Source organism: Erinaceus europaeus, chromosome 8 (genome assembly GCF_950295315.1).
Source record: "Erinaceus europaeus chromosome 8, mEriEur2.1, whole genome shotgun sequence".
In the NCBI taxonomy this organism is placed as follows: Eukaryota; Metazoa; Chordata; class Mammalia; order Eulipotyphla; family Erinaceidae; genus Erinaceus; species Erinaceus europaeus.
Window position 1 is genome coordinate 30,110,975 of NC_080169.1, and position 17,959 is coordinate 30,128,933.

At 40.0% G+C, this 17,959-nt stretch overlaps 1 pseudogene; it reads right to left on the minus strand.

Annotated features, from left to right (window-relative positions):
- Positions 1–2,170: 2,170 nt before the first annotated feature.
- LOC103114309 (DNA-(apurinic or apyrimidinic site) endonuclease-like) lies at positions 2,171–13,897 on the minus strand (annotated as a pseudogene).
- Positions 13,898–17,959: the final 4,062 nt, after the last annotated feature.

Here is a 17,959-nt window from a genome sequence, read left to right on the forward strand (position 1 = left end):
TTAACTAGATAGAAAAGTCACAAAATCATAAAGAAAATTTCTGTTTACCCTTCACTCAGCTTTCTGTTCATTCTTCACCCTTGAGTGATATAAAGATGTTATGTAACTACAATAGTTTACATAAAGAAATTTAATATTAATACAGTGCTAGTAACTAATAACCTTATTTTAACTTCTGCTATTATCCCTTTCGGTTCCAGAATGTCCTTTTCTGTTCTATTCTGTGTCTCAGACCCCATTCAGGACACCTCATTGCATCTCTTTGTCTCCTCCTATTTGTGACTGCTTCTCAGTTTCTCCATGTCTTTCATGACCTTGTCACTTCTGAAGAAAACTAATCAGTCATTTTGTAAAGTGCACCTCATTTGACATACTTGAATTTGGCGGATGCTTTTCTATGGTTAGATGAGGCTAAGCATTTTGGACAGGGATCCCATGGAAGTCCTATTATGCCCTTGGCATATGCAGTCAGGCAGAGAAAGTGACCATAGGTCTTATTACTGGAGATGTCAACACTGACTACTAGTTTGGGCAGTATCTGCTAGTTTCTCCATAGTAAATGACTATTGTCTTATTTACAAATCATAAATATCTTTGAGGGAGAAATTTCAAGACTGTATATGGCATGTTTCTTAAAAATTTACCCCTGAATTTCAGCATTCATTAATGTCTACAAGAATCAGTACAAGCGGGTAGGGGAAATAGCATAATGGTTATGCAACCAGACTCTCATGCCTAAGGCTCCAAAGTCCCAGGTTCAATCCCCCACAGCACCATAAGCCAGAGCTGAGCAGTGCTCTGGTGTTTCTCTCTGCGTCTCCTTCTGTCTGCATCTCTCTCAAAAATAAAATATTAAAAAAAAAAAGAATTAGTACAAGCCTGAGGGTTCCCTCCTCATGCCTCCTATCTTTACTAATTGCATTTCTTCTGTAAACGTTTGTCCCCTCTCCTTCATTCATTACTTATGAAGTTATTTTCTGTATTAGTATTGACTCAGTGATTTTTTTTTTTCCAAATAATTTTACTGGGGAAATAATGGTTGTGTTTTCCCTTTCCATCTTGTTTCTTAAGTTCCAGCTGTAAGTGCGATCACCCAGTCTTTGTCCTTTTCTTTTTGGTTTATCTCACTAAACATAATTCCTTCAAATTCCATCCAAGATAAGGCAAAGAAGATAATTTCATCATTTTAACAGCTGAGTAGTATTCCAGTGTGCATATGTACCACAACTGCTTTACTCACTCACCTGACATTGGGCATTTGGCTTGCTTCCAAGTTTTGCCTATTATAAATTGTATTGTTAAACCAGTGAAATAGCTCATTTGGATAGTGCACTACTTCGACATGTGTACAATTCAGGTTCGAGCCTAACTCCTACCCAGTGAAGGAAAATTTGGTGCTGTGGTCTCTTTCATTCCCTCCCCTCCCGACCCCTCTGCTTCTCTGTCTCTATCTAAACAAAACTAAACAAACAAAAACGCAAGGGACCAGATGATGGTACACCTGGTTGAGTGCATACATTACAATGTGCAAGTACTCAGGTTCAAGCCCCTGGCCCCCACTTGCATGGGTGAAGCTTCACAAATGGTGAAGTAGTACTGCAAGTACCTCTCATTCTCTTTCTCTCTCTCTCAAACTATGGCTCTTCATTTTCACATGGACAATTCAATGGGAGTCACGTATCTTTTATTTATTATGAAGGGGGAAAAGCCTCCTATCCCCCACATCAAAATCCTTGGGTATAAAGAAATTGTCACTAAGAGTTGGAAGGATTCATGTTTTTTGCTTTTTAATGAAGGAAATACAGTGCAGATTTCTACTAAAATGTTTTAAAATGGGGTGGGGTGGGGTGGGGTGGAGACATCAGAATCTTTTTTTTTTATAAATATCTTTTTATTATTTATTCCCTTTTGTTACCCTTGTTGTTTTATTGTTGTAGTTATTATTGATGTCGTTGTTGTTGGATAGGACAGAGAGAAATGGAGAGAGGAGGGAAAGACAGAGGGGGAGAGAAACATAGATACCTGCAGACCTGCTTCACCGCCTGTGAAGTGACTCCCCTGCAGGTGGGGAGCCGGGGCTCTAACCAGGATCCTTATGCCGGTCCTTGCGCTTTGCACCACCTGCTATAAGAATCTTTAAAGCTAATTTTGGGTGACCTCTTTCCCAGGCTCAATGATTTGGAAGAGGTCTCAAAGTGCTAGATAGAGGGTAACTGCCCAGGGCGTTGGAATGAATTTTGCTGTCACACAGTGCAAGCAACAGAGACTGAGATTACAAAAAGTAATCAAGACACCAACCAAATTTTTGTGATCAGGCATTCATCATATAGGTTCAAAAGGTGTAGCCATAGACAGTATTGGGATAGAGGTGATGGAAGCTGTCAGTCAGTGCCTCAGCCTATAGCAATTCTCCAAAGCCCTGACGCTCTTGTGGAATGAAGCCAGCATTCTTCTTATTTCCCTTGGATTTATGAAGGTCAATTTTTTTTTAAGATTTTATTTATTTTTTAATGAGAAACATAGGAGAAGAGAGAAAGAGCCAGATGTCACTCTGGTAGATGTGCTGCTGGAGATTGAACTCAGGACCTCATGCTTGAGAGTCCGATGTTTTCTCCACTTTGCCACTTCCTGGACCCCTGAAGGTCAATTTCTTCATGAGCCACATTGAGATCCTCACACAGCACTGGAGGCTTGTTGGAAGCCAACCCTTTCAGAAACTTTTGAAAGGTTTCATCCCAGCATTGCCAGTACTCCAGGTTCACCAGGCCACAGCCAGAATTAGGCACTTAGACTGTTACCAGTATAAGACATCATATTCAGCCACAATTACAAGACCTTTCCAATCATGTTCCCCCTTGGCATGCCACAAGAGATTTTGAGAGGGCACTGGCCTGAGAGTAGGCCCACACCACTGTACCCTTCCTTGTCTGAAGGAGCTGACCAGTACTGATGAGACAGTCCAGATAGCTCTTGAAGTTCAGCTGGCAGTTCGTTTTCTGTGCATGTAATCTCTTGGAGACACAAAATATCTGGGGCCACTTCCTTTACCGAGTCTAAACCTTTCTTCTTAATCTAGGTTCAAGCCCATCTACATTCTAGGAGCAGATCTTGACTGTGGCCAATTTGCCACTACGTGAAGTTTTCTGATCTGGGGGAAGGGGGTGGGTGGTGGAGATTCATCCTCATAGAGGACTGGTCCCTCTCCTGCTGCCTCCTTTTCATTTTTCTTTGCTGTCCCCTTACTCTTCGTGGCCTCTGGCTCTTCCCATTTTCAGCTGCCACTTCCCCCCACGTTTCAGCATCACTGGTAAGTGTTGCCCTTCTGCACCTAGTCCAGGTATCCTATCTTACCAGTTCTGCTCAGTACCCAGAGTGGCTCCTCCTTCCAGTACAAAAAAAGGTCTCTGTCTATCTCCCCATTTTCTTCCAGATTTTTTTTTTTATTTAAGAAAGGAGACATTAACAAAACCATAGAATAAGCGGGGTATAATTCTGCACAATTCCCACAACCCGAACTCCATATCCCATCCCCTCCCCTGATAGCCTTCCCATTCTCTATCTCTCTGGGAGTATGGATCCAGGGTTCTTGTGGGGTGCAGAGGGTGGAAGGTCTGGCTTCTGTAATTGCTTCCCTGCTGAACATGGTTCATTGACTGGTCGATCCATACTCCCAGTCTGCCTCTCTCTTTCCCTAGTAGGGTGGGGCTCTGGGGAAACGGAGCTCCAGTACACATTGATGGGGTTGTCTGTCCAGGGAAGTCTGGTCAGCATCTTGCTGGCATCCGGAACCTGGTGGTTGAAAAGAGAGTTAACATAAAAAGCCAAACGAATTGTTGAACAATCATGGACCTAAAGACTGGAATAATGCAGATGAAGTGTTGGGGGATTTCTTCCAGATTTATCTCTGTCTCTGTCCATTAAATAAACTAAATATTTAACAAAACAAAAACAACAACAACAAAATAAAAACTGTACTAGCATACATAGGATAAGTTTCATTTGGATAAATCCCCCAGGGGATAAATTGCTGAGTCATGGAGTAGGTTCATTTCCACTCTTCTGAAAAATCAACAAACTATTTGGGGTTGCACATATTTACATTCCCAACAGCAGTGTAGAAGGGTTCCTCACCAACATTTTTTGTTTCAGTATTTTCTGATACATGACAGTCTCATAGGTGTGAAGTGGTATCTCATTGTTTTATTTACATTTCTTTGATAATCAGTGACTTTGGCCATTTCTTTTTCTTCTTCTTCTTCTTCTTCTTCTTCTTCTTCTTCTTCTTCTTCTTCTTCTTCTTCTTCTACTTCTCCTTTTTCTTCTTCTTCTCCTCCTCCTTCTTTCTTCTTCTTCTTCTTCTTCTTCTTCTTCTTCTTTTTCTCCTTTTTCTTCTCTTCTTCTTCTTCTTCTTCTTCTTCTTCTTCTTCTCCTCCTCCTCCTCCTCCTCCTCCTTCTCCTCCTCCTCCTCCTTCTCCTTCTCCATTTTCCTCTTCCTCCTCCTCCTTCTTCTTCTCCTTCTTCCTCTTCCTCCTCCTCCTCCTCCTTCTTCTTCTCCTTCTCCTTCTCCTTCTTCTCCTTCTTCTCTTTCTTCTCCTCCTCCTCCTCCTCCTCCTCCTTCTTCTTCTTCTTCCTCTCCTTCTCCTCCTCCTCCTCCTTCTCCTTCTTCTTATTTTTCTCCTTCTCCTTCTCCTTCTTATCCTTCTCCTCCTCCTCCTCCTTCTCCTTCTTCTTCTTCTTTTTCTCCTTCTCCTTCTCCTCCTCTTTCTCCTTCTTCCTCTTCTTCTTCTTCTTCTTCTTCTTCTTCTTCGTCTTCTTTTTCTCCTTCTCCTCCTTTTTCTCCCTCTCCCTCTCCCCCTCCCCTCCCCCTCCTCCTCCTCGTTCTTCTTCTCCTTCTCCTTCTCCTTCTTCTTCTTCTCTTCCAGGGTTATCTCTAGGGCTAGGTGCTTGCACCAGGAATCCACTGCTTCTGGCAGCCATATTTTCCATTTTTGTTGTTATTGAATAGAATAAAGAGAAATTGAGAGGGAGCCAGGTGGTGGTGCAGTGAGCTAAGCACACATAGCGCAAAGCACAAGGACCAGTGGAAGGATCCCAGTTCGAGCGCCTGGCTCTCCACCTGCAGGGGAGTTGCTTCACAAGTGGTGAAGCAGGTCTGCAGGTGTCTGTCTTTCTCTCCCCCTCTCTGTCTTCCTTTCCTCTTTTCATTTCTCTCTGTCCTATCCAACAACAATGACATCAATAACCACAACAATGTTAAACAACAAGGGCAACAAAAGGGAAAATAAATAAATAAATAAATATATTAAAAAAGAGAAATTGAGAGAGGAGGAGAAGACAGAGAGGGGAAAAGAAAGATAGACACCTGCAGACCTGCTTCACCACTTGCGAGGCAACCTACCCTCCTCCCCTTGCAGGTGGGGAGATGGAGGCTTGAACCAGGATCCTCACATAGGTTCTTGTGTATCATACTATGTGCACTTAATTTAGTGCGCAAGCATTTGGCCCCCTCCTTTACCCTATTTCTATAAATTATAGTACTCTACTAATCAAAATGGTAGCAGTAGTTGACAAACATATAGATTCATATATGGACATAGAGTCACTGAAACTCAGACTTTGTGTGACAAGACTGTCAATTTAATGAGGAAAAAAGAAAAATGTAACCTGGGTATTAGTCACTCTTTCTCTCTGCTGTCTGCCCTCAGTTAACTTTTAAAAACTTCTGGTTGCTGAAGTATTACTTTATAAATAAAAGTAAGTTTTCTATGACACTATAGAATCAACATGTAGGTTGTCTCCATTTTAGATATATTCTGTTCAAATAGAACATTAAGAAACCACAATTCTTGCAAAAATTTCAACTAATAAAAACAAAACTTTCAAATGAGAGAATAGAAAGAATTTTCAAAAACAAGAGTAGACCTAAAATAAAAATGAAAAAAACTACTTAAACTGTGTGAAAGGTTTGTCCTTTTGAATAGCTCCATGTGAAAAAAGAATTATTTTGATGCTGCTTCTCATTTTACTTGGGAAACTATACAGTCTGCTAAAGCAAAACATTTAGTAGCATCTTAATTTGACTGGATATTTAATAGAATGATAAGTAGATCGACTTATTTCATAACTGTTATCTTGAAGAAAAGTATTTGTCTAAGAAGGCTATACTGAATGGAGAGAAAGCAGGAACCATGAGGCTCTTTGGCCTGGGGCAGTTTAACAGTTTAACATGAAAGATTAGAATTAAAAATAATAAAAAAGAAAAAGAAAAAAAGAAAGATTATAATTACAGATTGCTCTATTCAGTGGCATTTGCTTTGACCTTACCTCACATGTCATCATGGTAAAGGGAATATTTTCTCTATGAAAAATATGATGGTCTGAGGAAAAGGTCAATTTCAAATATATCTGCCATAATATATAGATGTGCAGAAGACTGATGTCAATTATATATATATATATATATTACCAGGATCATATATACACTTTTTCAAAAACTGATGGGACTAGGCTGTGATGCACCCAGTTGAGTACACATGTTGTCATGTTCCAGGACCTGGGTTCAAGCCTCCAGTCTTCACCTACATGGGGAAAGCTTCACAAACAGTGAAGCAGTGTTGCAGGTGTCTCTATTTCTCTCCTCCTATCTTCCCCCTTGATTTCTCTCTGTGTTATCAAATAAAAGAATGAATGATAGACTAATGACTATGGGCAGACCAAAATAGCTAACAAATAATTATAATAGGAAAAATGTACCCTCCACTTTTAAATGTTTATATCATTTGTAATATTTTCTGAATACATTCTAGAGTATTATTTTTTCTAGAGGATTATTCTAATAAGCAGTATAGAAATGTTTTATTTCAGTGGCCACAGATACATTTCTGTTAAACTTCTAGTTGGAATAAAACTTGAATAGAACTGATATATATATATATATATATATATATATATATATATATATATATGGCTAATGAAATAAGTTACTGATCAATGGATAAATTAGGTGTTTAATTTCTTAAGTTTCATACTCAAAAGTGCCTTAGGTGGTTAAAGATGTGGTTATATATGGTTATCCTATCAAAAATAATCTCGCCTGTAAAGCCCATATGCACCAGACAATTAAGATTACCTTCTTCATGCTGCTACAGAAGGAAAGAGTGTTGATTAGTGAAGCTTGAGGGCTTTAGAAGAGTGAGTATATATATAACTTTCTCCCCAGGAGCTGGGTGATGCTATGACTTATCGTGGTGATGGGGATTGAACCTGAGACATTTGGTGCCTCAGACATCAAAGTTATTTATTTATTTTTTTTGGCTATCCATTGTGCTATCTTCTCAGCCCAAGTCTTCCCAGTCCAAGTCCTTAGATGCCTGACAACAGGTGGGACAACTTCCAATTCTGGAGGCAACAACCAGTGGTAAGAATGCACAAAGGGTCCAGGCACCAGGTGTTGGTTCTCAAACATAGATTCAAACATAGTCAAAGAACAGGGAAAATTAAGATAATTCAAAGTTTTTACCTGAACCCTTGAGAAAAGAATAATAAATACCACCAAGATATGCTGTGAAGAAGGAGGTGGTCTGGGAAAAGCAGGAAGTGGTATGGTGTGTTGTAGTATCAAGCACACTTTCAAAAGGTAATTGAAATTTAACAGTTGGATATAATAGGATCTCTCTCCATTTATTTGTTTTTCATATACTTTTTTCCTGCCACTAGGGTTACTGCACAATGGTTTTACCACTCCTGGTGGAATTCCCCCCCCCCCTTCTTTGTTTTTATAAACAGAGAAACAGAGAGGGAGAAAGACACCTGTATCATTGTTCTACCACTTGTAAAACATCCCCCCTACAGGTGGGGACTGCAGGCTTGAAATCAGGTCCTTATACATAGTAAAGTGGCTCAACTGGCTGTCCTGCTGTTCAGCTGTTACTTATGTATTTGCCACCTGGGGCAGAATGCTTGTTTGACTCCGGTGTTCCCAGCAGCCTTGTGTTTTCTTTCCCCTGGATTGCGGGTGAAAAACAGAAGGAGAGACAAAGAAAGGAACAGTTGCACCAGTACACTGCTCCACTACTTAGGAAACACCACCACTTCAGGCACTCCCATGGGCTGACCTGGGGCTCATACGTGGGTTTTTGTGCATGGTGACTTGTGCACTTTGCTGGATGAACCACTGACTGGTCCTCTAATTGGATCTCTTATATGAGAATAAACAAAGATCACAAGAACGGTGATGATGGTATATATATCATGAAGGAGAGATGAGGAGGAGAAACATACAATCACATATATTCCATTTTTTATAGTTATTTTAATGTGATGATTTCAATAATACAAAATTTTCTATCTTAACCACTCCCAAGTGTTCATGTCCCTGGTGGTTGGTGACATGCTTGTTGGCCATCTGTATGCTATCTTTGAAGAATTATCTATTCAAACTATTTCCTCATTTTGAAAAATCAGGCTATTTGCTTGTTGTTAGTTTACACTTCTTTATAAGACACTTTATTTTTTTTTATTTTCTTTCTTTTTTTAAATATTTATTTAATCCCTTTTGTTGCCCTTGTTGTTTTATTGTTGTAGTTATTATTGTTGTTGTCGTTGTTGGATAGGACAGAGAGAAATAGAGAGAGGAGGGGAAGACAGAAAGGAGGAGAGAAAGATAGACACCTGCAGACCTGCTTCACCGCCTATGAAATGACTCCCCTGCAGGTGGGGAGCCGGGGTTTGAACCGGGATTCTTATGCTGGTCCTTGTGCTTTCTGTGCTTAACCCGCTGTGCTACAGCCCGACTCCCTATAAGACACTTTCATGATATGAACCCTTCATCAAGTACACAATTTACAGATGTTTTCTCCCAACTCCTTTCACTGTGTCTAATGTATCCTTGATGTAGTTTTTCATTTGCTATGTCTAACTCATCTACTTTTAACTCTGTTGCCTATCACTTCAGTGTCATATTCAGAAAATCCTTGCTAGGCCTCATGTAATGAATCCTTCCCACTCTGTTTTCTTCTAAGAGTCATATTGCTTTGCACTCCTTTAAGGCACTTGTCTGTGTAGGAAAGGAATTAGACTTTTGAGTTAAGGGAAAATTATTTTGAGATGAGCCATAAAGTACTGGACATCGAAGCTAAGAGGAAAAATCAGAATTGAAGTGAATCCTCAAGTATAAAAGAAATGGTATAATAGGTGGGTTGAGTTCTCAGACATGGCTGTGTGGGTGTGGGTTTGGGTTGGATAAAAGGATTCCAGAGGCCAGAAGAAAAGGCTGTCAGACAGCTTCCATTTACTCTGTGAAATATTCCTTACATCACTTGATGAGAGGTAGGACAGGGGTGCTGGCCTGGAGAGACGGCTGGGAGAAAGCTGTTGTTGCCATGTTAGGGAAGCTGCAAAATACATTCTGTTACTGGATTTGAACTGATAATTCCAATCATGTGGTATTATCAGATTGTCTCATACAGCTCAGGAGGGGAATGAAAAAAGTCAGACTGTTGGATTGAATTTACATAAATGTTATTATCTCACTGTACTTTTCTTTTTCAAGTTATTTTATTTTTATTGCCCCCAAGTTTATCACTAAGACTCTCTGCCTACATGACAAACCCACTGTCCTGATGGGCATCCCCCCCCCACTTTTTTTTGTAATTGATAGGGAAACAGAGACATTGAGAGGGGAGGAGGAGAGAGAGAGAGAGAGAAAGACACCTGCATCACACACCCCCCCCACACACACCACAGTTGGAGACCAGGGACTTGAACCTGTGTCTTACACATGATAATGCATGCACTCATTTGTCACAGCCCAGTTTGTAAATACTCTCCTGGGTAAACTAGGAATACCAAAGGAAGTCATCTGGGACCTCAACAAGACAGGACTAGAACAACTTCAGGAACCTACCAAATCACTCACTCACTGGTGACTGCAAATACATGTGGCTCCTGGGCAGAGAGGAGCCTAGGGAGAAATTAAGTGGCTGGTAACAGTCTGGCAGTTTACCAGTTGAGGCATCACCTCCAGTCTGTTTTACCAAAAAAAAAAAAAAAAAAAAAAGACTGCTTAATGGAGGAGAGGACTCCCCCTAAGACTCACCAAATGCAACTGTTAGTCTCCATTGCTACTGCCCTCAGAGGCTGGAGCAGTAGGGGGGAGGCCCTGTGCTGATAACAGGGGACAGAGAACTAACAAGGAAACTCAGGAGAAGATCTATATCTCAGTGGCCTAGTGGTGGGGCTGTGTGGCGGGAGCCTTTCTGTGTTGTTCTCCTGATGAGAACACAGTGAATAGTTGCCTCCAAACCTACAGACTATAAATGGGTCTTGTTAAAAAACTCACAGGGCCCAGTAATGCTGCCCAGCTTGGCAGAGAAGCTGAATTGAGCCTGGAGCTTTGGATCCTTGGGGTGTGAGAGTCTCTTTGCATAACCACTGTATTATCTCTCCCCCACTTTGCTTTATCTCTTGGTTAGGAGTGAGGGATTAAGCTAAGAAGCCTACTTATAGTTTAAAAGTCTTTAGGCTCCCATAGCATACAGGGTAAGAAAAAGAACAAAAGAGGCTTTAAAAGGCATCGTGCTCCAACTCAAAGATTAAAATAATATTGAAACAACTGTCAATTCCTACAACTGTGAATGCTTTAAGTATCTTACTTAGACCGAAGTCAATCCAGGCAAGAGGTATCAGTAATTTGAAAAGTACTGAGAGGAACCTCATAACATCCTATATAGAATGGTTAAACCAACAAGAAGAAATATTGGAGAAATGAACCAGGACAAGAGTCCAGCTAAAAGCCCCCCAAAGGGTGAAGCACAAAATAATGAGATCAACATCCAAACACTAGTTAAGGAAATAATCACAGGAGTGAGTAAAGAGTTTGAAAGAATTGTCATCAGAAATGCAGAAACAACAAATCAGACTCTGGCAGAAAACACTAATTATATCAAGGCTGTTAGAGAGCTGAAAGCTGAAATAGCTGAGCTAAAAACACAACTAGCTGAACAAGCTAAAACAGTATCAGAACAGGGTAACAAAATAGATGAACTCCAGAAAACAGTAGAGGGGAAGAGAGAGAATCAAATAAATGAGGCTGAAGACAGAATTAGCAAGATCGAAGATGAATTAGAGACAACAAAAAAAGAAGAGATCTCAAAAACAGATTAAGAGATACTGAAAACAACAAGAGATCTATAGAATGCCTTCAAAAGGAATAATATATGCATTATTGGCTTACCAGAGGAAGAAAGAGGGGCAGGGGAAGAAAGAATTCTTCAGGACATAGTAGCTGAGAACTTCTCTAGTCTAGACAACATCAAAGACATAAAGGTTTAAGAAGCCCAGAGGGTCGCAAACAGAATTAAACCAGACTTAAAGATAACAAGACACATCATATTTAGAATGGAAAGGAATAAGGATAAAGAAAGGATCCTGAAGGCTGCAAGAGAAAAACAAAGAGTCACCTACAGAGGAAAACCCATACGATTAGTGGCAGACTTCTCCACACAAACACTACAGGCCAGAAGAGAATGACAAGATATCTATCGAGTGCTCAATGAGAAAGGCTTTCAAGCAAGACTACTGTATCCTGCTAGACTGTTAATTCAAACTAGATAGAGGCAAAAAAACCTTCTCAGACAAGCAACAGTTGAAAGAATCAATGATTACCATGCCTGCCCTGAAAGAAGTTCTGAAAGCTCTCTATAAACAGTCAGACCACCATAAATATGCCATATGTTAGAATACTCTAATCTACCAGAATGGCATTAAAATATCTTCAATCTTTGTTATCAATAAATGTCAGTGGCCTGAATTCACCTATTAAAAGGCACAGAGTAGGAAGATGGATCAGAAAACACAACCCAACAATATGCTGTCTACAGGAAACCCACCTAACTCAAGAAGACAAACACAGAGTCAAAGTGAAAGGATGGAAAACTATCATACAAGCCAATGGCCCACAAAAAAGGGCAGGAACAGCTATTATCATATCTGACATGATATACTTTAAAATAAATGAAATTAAAAAAGATAGGGATGGATAGGGATGCTCAGAGGATCAGTCAATCAAGAGGACTTAACAATTATTAACATCTCTGCACCCAATGAGAAGCCATCTAAATACATCACACATCTACTGAAAGAGCTACAGCAATATATTAACAGCAACACAGTCATAGTAGGGGACTTCAACACACCACTCTCTCAACTTGACAGATCATCCAAGCAGAAAATCAATAAAGACATGAGGGAGCTAAATGAGGAGATAGATAAACTAGAACTATTGGACATTTTCAGAGTTATTCATCCCAAGGAACTGGAATACACATTCTACTCAAGTCCACATGGGTCATTCTCAAGGACAGACCATATGTTAGGCCACAAAGAAAGCATCAGCAAATTCAAGAGCATTGAAATCATCCCAAGCATCTTCTCAGACCACAGTGGAATTAAACTAACACTTAACAGTCAACAAAAGATTAGGAATAGTCCCAAAATGTGGAAGCTCAACAGTACACTACTTAACAACTACTGGGTCAAAGAGGAAATCAAGGAAGAAATCAAAATGGTTTGAGAGTTCAATGATAATGAAGACACAAGCTATCAAAATATTTGGGATACAGCTAAGGCAGTACTGAGAGGGAAGTTCATAGCCACACAAGCACATGTTAGGAAACAAGAAAAAGCACAAATTAACAGCCTGATTGCACATCTTAAAGACCTAGAAGAAGAAGAACAAAGGAACCCTAAAGCAACCAGAATGACAGAGATAACTAAAGTTAGGGCAGAAATAAATAAATACCATTGAATTTACCATACAGAAGATCAAGAAAAGTAAATGTTTGCTCTTTGAAAGAGTGAACAAAATCAACAAACCTTTAGCCAGACTCACAAAACAAAACAAAAAAAAAAAAAAAAAAAAAAAAGGAAGAAGACCCAAATAAATCAGATCATAAATGAAAGAGGAGATATCACAACAGATACTGCAGAAATTCAACATATCATGTGAGGCTTCTATGAACAACTATATGCCACCAAGCTAGAGAACCTGGAAGAAATGGATGATTTCCTAGATACCTATGAACTTCCTAAATAAAGAACAACTAGATAATGTGAACAGGCCCATCACAGCTAATGAAACTGAAACAGTTATCAAAAACCTTCCCAAGAATAAATGTCCTTCCAAGAATAAATAAACCAGGTGGTGTTACAAATGAATTCTACAAAAACTTCAAAGGAGAACTAATACCTATACTTTTGGAAGTCTTCCAGAGGATTGAAGACACTGGAATACTCCCTTCCAGCTTCTATGAAGCCAACAGCACTCTAATACTAAAAGCAGACAGGGACACAACCAAAAAAGAAAACTACAGACCATTATCTCTGATGAACATAGATGCTGAAATATTGAACAATATTTTCACGAACCTTGTGGGGTCAAAGGAACCCTCCTGCACTGCTGGTGGGAATATAAATGGGTCCAACCTCTGTGGAGAACTCTTAGAAGGCTCAAAATGGACCTACCCTATGACCCTGCAATTCCTCTCCTAGGGATATATCCTAAGGAACCCAACACACCCATCCAAAAAGATCTGTGTACACATATATTCTTAGCAGCACAATTTGTAATAGCCAAAACCTGGGAGCAAACCAAGTGTCCAACAACAGATGAGTGCCTGAACAAGTTGTGGTATATATACACAAGGGAATACTACTCAGCTATTAAAATGGTGACTTCACCGTTTTCAGCCAATCTTGGATGGACCTTGAAAAATTCATGTTAAGTGAAATAAATCAGAAACGAAGGATGGACTCTGTCTGGCCCCACTCCTCACTTACCTTGTTTGGGAGAATATTTGTTTGGGTTGAGATTCAAAGGGGTTGGGGGCTTGGAATTCATAGCGTGAGCTAGTCACCCAAGTTCACCAGACTTTTGCATCTTTAGACTTTCTATATATATATATATGTTAGTGATTTAATATTGATTTACAAAATTACATTATAACAAGAATATAATTAGTGTTCCAGGAGATGGCACAGTGGATAAAGCACTGGACTCTCAAGCTTGAAGTCCTGAGCTCAATCCCTGGCAACACATCTACCAAAGTGATATCTACTGTCTTTCTGTGAGTCTGGCTAAAGGTTTGTCGATTTTGTTTACTCTTTCGAAGAACCAACATTTACTTTCATTGATCTTTTGTATGGTTTTCCTATTCTCAATGTTATTTATTTCTGCCCTAACTTTAGTAATTTCTGTCCTTCTGGTTGCTTTAGAGTTCCTTTGTTGTTCTTCTTCTAGGTCTTTAAGATGTGCAATCAGGCTGTTTATTTGTGCCTTTTCTTGTTTCCTAATGTGTGCTTGTATAGCTATGAACTTCCCTCTTAGGACTGCTTTAGCTGTGTCCCAAATATTTTGATAGCTTGTGTCTTCATTTTCATTGAACTCTCGAAACATTTTGATTTCTTCCTTGATTTCCTCTTTGACCCAGAAGTTGTTAAGAAGTGTACTGTTTAGCTTCCACATTTTGGCACTGTTACTAATCTTTTGTTGATTGTTAAGTGTTAGTTTAATTCCACTGTGGTCTGAGAAGATGCTTGGGATGATTTCAGTGCTCTTGAATAGGCTGATGCTGTCTTTGTGGCCTAACATATGGTCTATCCTTGAGAATGTTCCATGTGGATTTGAGTAAAATGTGTATTCCAGTTTCTTGGGATGAATGACTCTGAAAATGTCCAATAGTTCTAGTTTATCTATCTCTTCATTTAGCTCCCTTATGTCTTTACTGATTTTCTTCCTGGATGATCTGTCAAGTTGAGATAGTGGGGTGTTGAAGTCCCCTACTATGATTGTGTTACTGTTAATATATTGCTGTAGCTCTTTCAGTAAAAGTTTGATGTATTTAGATGGCTTCTCATTGGGTGCATAGATATTAATAATTGTTAAGTCCTCTTGATTGACTGATCCTCTGAGCATTAAGTAGTGTCCATTCCTATCTTTTTTAATCTTATCTATTTTAAAGTCTATCATGTCAGATATGAGAATAGCTGTTCCTGCCCTTTTTTGTGGGCCATTGGCTTGAATGATAGTTTTCCATCCTTTCACTTTAAGTCTGTGTTTGTCTTGTTGCGTTATCTACTGTCTTTCAAATAAATAAATAAATAATAGAAACAGAAGGATGAATATGGGATGATCTCACTCTCAGGCAGAAGTTGAAAAAGAACATCAGAAGAGAAAACACAAGTAGAACCTGAACTGGAATTGGCGTATTGCACCAAAGTAAAAGACACTGGGGTTGGTGGGGGTGTGGGGGAGAATACAGATACAAAAAGGATGACAGAGGACCTCGTGGGGGTTGTACTGTTATATGGAAAACTGGGAAATGTTATGCATGTACAAACTATTGTATTTACTGTTGAATGTAAAACATTAATTCCCCAATAAAGAAGAGGGAGAGAGACAGACACCTGCAACACTGCCTCACCACTCACAAAGCTTTCCCCTTGTAGGTGGGGACTGGGAGCTTAAACCTGGGTCCTTTTTTTTTTTTTGCCTCCAGGTTTATCACTAGACAGAGGGGGAGAGAAAGATAGACACCTGCAGACTTGCTTCACTGCCTGTGAAGCGACTCCCCTGCAGGTTGGGAGCCGGGGGCTCGAACCGGGATCCTTACGCCAGTCCTTGCGCCACGTGCGCTTAACCCACTGAGCCACCGCCCGATCCCCTCTCCCAATGTTTTGTCTGTGTTGCTGTCATGTAGCATTGGGGAGAGAACCCAGGGTTTCTGCATATGAGGCATACACTCTACTACTGAGTCACCACCATAGTCCCATCATTTAAATTTTCAAATATATTCCCTTTAAATACCTCTGCCTGTTTCTAATCTGAGTTACTGGTTTTTTCCAGCCTATTTTAAGTATTGAGTTTTATCATATGCTTAAGATACACAGATCATTCTATTCTTTCTCATACTAACACCACAATAATATTCTATTTATTTATTTATTTATTTTCCCTTTTGTTGTCCTTGTTTTTTATTGTTGTTGTAATTATTATTATTATTATTGTTATTTTTGTTGTCATTGTTGGATAGGACAGAAAGAAATGGAGAAAGGAGGGGAAGACAGAGGGGGAGAGAAAGATAGACACCTGTAGACCTGCATCACCACCTGTGAAGTGAATCGCCTGCAGGTGGGGAGCCGGGGGCTCGAACCATGTGCCTTACACCAGTCCTTGCGCTTGGCGCCACATGTGCTTAACCCGCTACGCTACCGCCCAACTCCCTAATATTCTATTTTTATAATATGTTTTGATATAAGATAGGCATGCCTCCTCCTGGTTCTTTTGTAGAAATATTTTACTATTCTTGAAGCATTTTCTTAGATTACAAACTTCAGAATTTGGAATTTGACACATTTTTTTTCTTGGCCTTCTGGTTATGATTAATTTATAAGTTACAATACTAGGGGCCGGGTGGTGGCACACCTGGTTGAGCATGCATGTTACAATGCACAAGGACCCATGGTCAAGCCCCTGGTCCCCATTGCATGGGGAAAGCTTTGCGAGTGGTGAAGCAGGGCTGCAAGTCTCTCTCTCTCTCTCTCTCTTTCTCTGTCTCCCTCTACCCTCTTGATTTCTGGCTGTCTCTATCCATTTAATAAAGATAGCAAAGAAATTAAGTTACAATACTCTTCATTATTTAGTATTCTTCCATGACCCTCTCATACTATTTTCTGTGTAGGCCTGGCATCCATTGGGTATGAAAGGTACATATCTAGGCCCCATAATACTTTGATGCTGAGGGGCTAGGTGGTGGCTTATCCAGTATATAGCACATATTATCATATGCAAAGACCCAGGTTCAAGTCCTAGTCCCTGCTTTGGGGGGTGGGGGAGTTTCACAAGTAATAGAGCAGTACTTCAGGTCTCTCTCTCTTTTCCCCTTTTAATCTCCCTCTGCCAAAAAAGAGAGAGAGAAAATTTAAAATAAAAAATGGCCACTGGGAATAATGGGGTTTTGCACTAAGCAAATACTTTGGTGGAAAAAACGAAAAAACAACTTTGGGACCTAAAGATGTTTTAATTTTTACATCAGAAGACAAAAGTGAATGTAGCAATAGTGAATGCACTATCAAAAAGGCAGTTGGGATTGTATCTGCTTTTACTTCACCATGATCAGAAAAGAAAAATTTTATTACCTGTCAAGGAAGGTAACTACAAGGAATAAAGAGCCCATAAAAGTTATTCTGTCCCAGGAGTTGGGCGGTAGTGCAGCGGGTTAAGCGCATGTGGCACAAAGTGCGAGGACTGGTCTAAGGATGCCAGTTCAAGCCCCCGACTCCCCACCTGCAGGGGAGTCACTTTACAGGCAGTGAAGCAAGTCTGCAGGTGTCTGTCTTTCTCTCCCCCTCTCTGTCTTCCCCTCCTCCCTCGATTTCTCTCTGTCCTATCCAACAGCAATGACATCAATAATAACTACAATAATAAAGCAACAAGGGCAACAAAAGGGAATAAAGAAGTAAATTTTTTTTTAAAAAAGTTACTCTGTCCCATTTCCAGTATGCATTAGTTATTTTTTGCTGACTAACAAGCCAGTTTCCAATTGTTGCCAATTTGTGGCAACAGTTATTACCTCAGGTAGTTGTAGGTAGTCGGGAATCTGGGAGTGGCTGAGCTGGACTGCTGTGGCTTCAGGCTTCTCTTGAGGCTGCTGCCATCTGGAAGAGAAGCTGCTTCTCAACTCACTCAGGTGTTTGCTGGCAGGCCTCCATTTACCCTGGCTGTGGTCCAGACACTTCTGTTTCTCACCACTGCCTTTCTTCTAAATCTGTCCCAGTGTCTTCACAAAGCGAACGACCCATGAGAAAAAGGCTGTAATGAAGCCTAGTCTACTTCTGTTGGTTACTTTGGTATCTTTTTTTAAACTTGTAGATGCTACAAATCTATGGTAAGTGGATAAGGAGG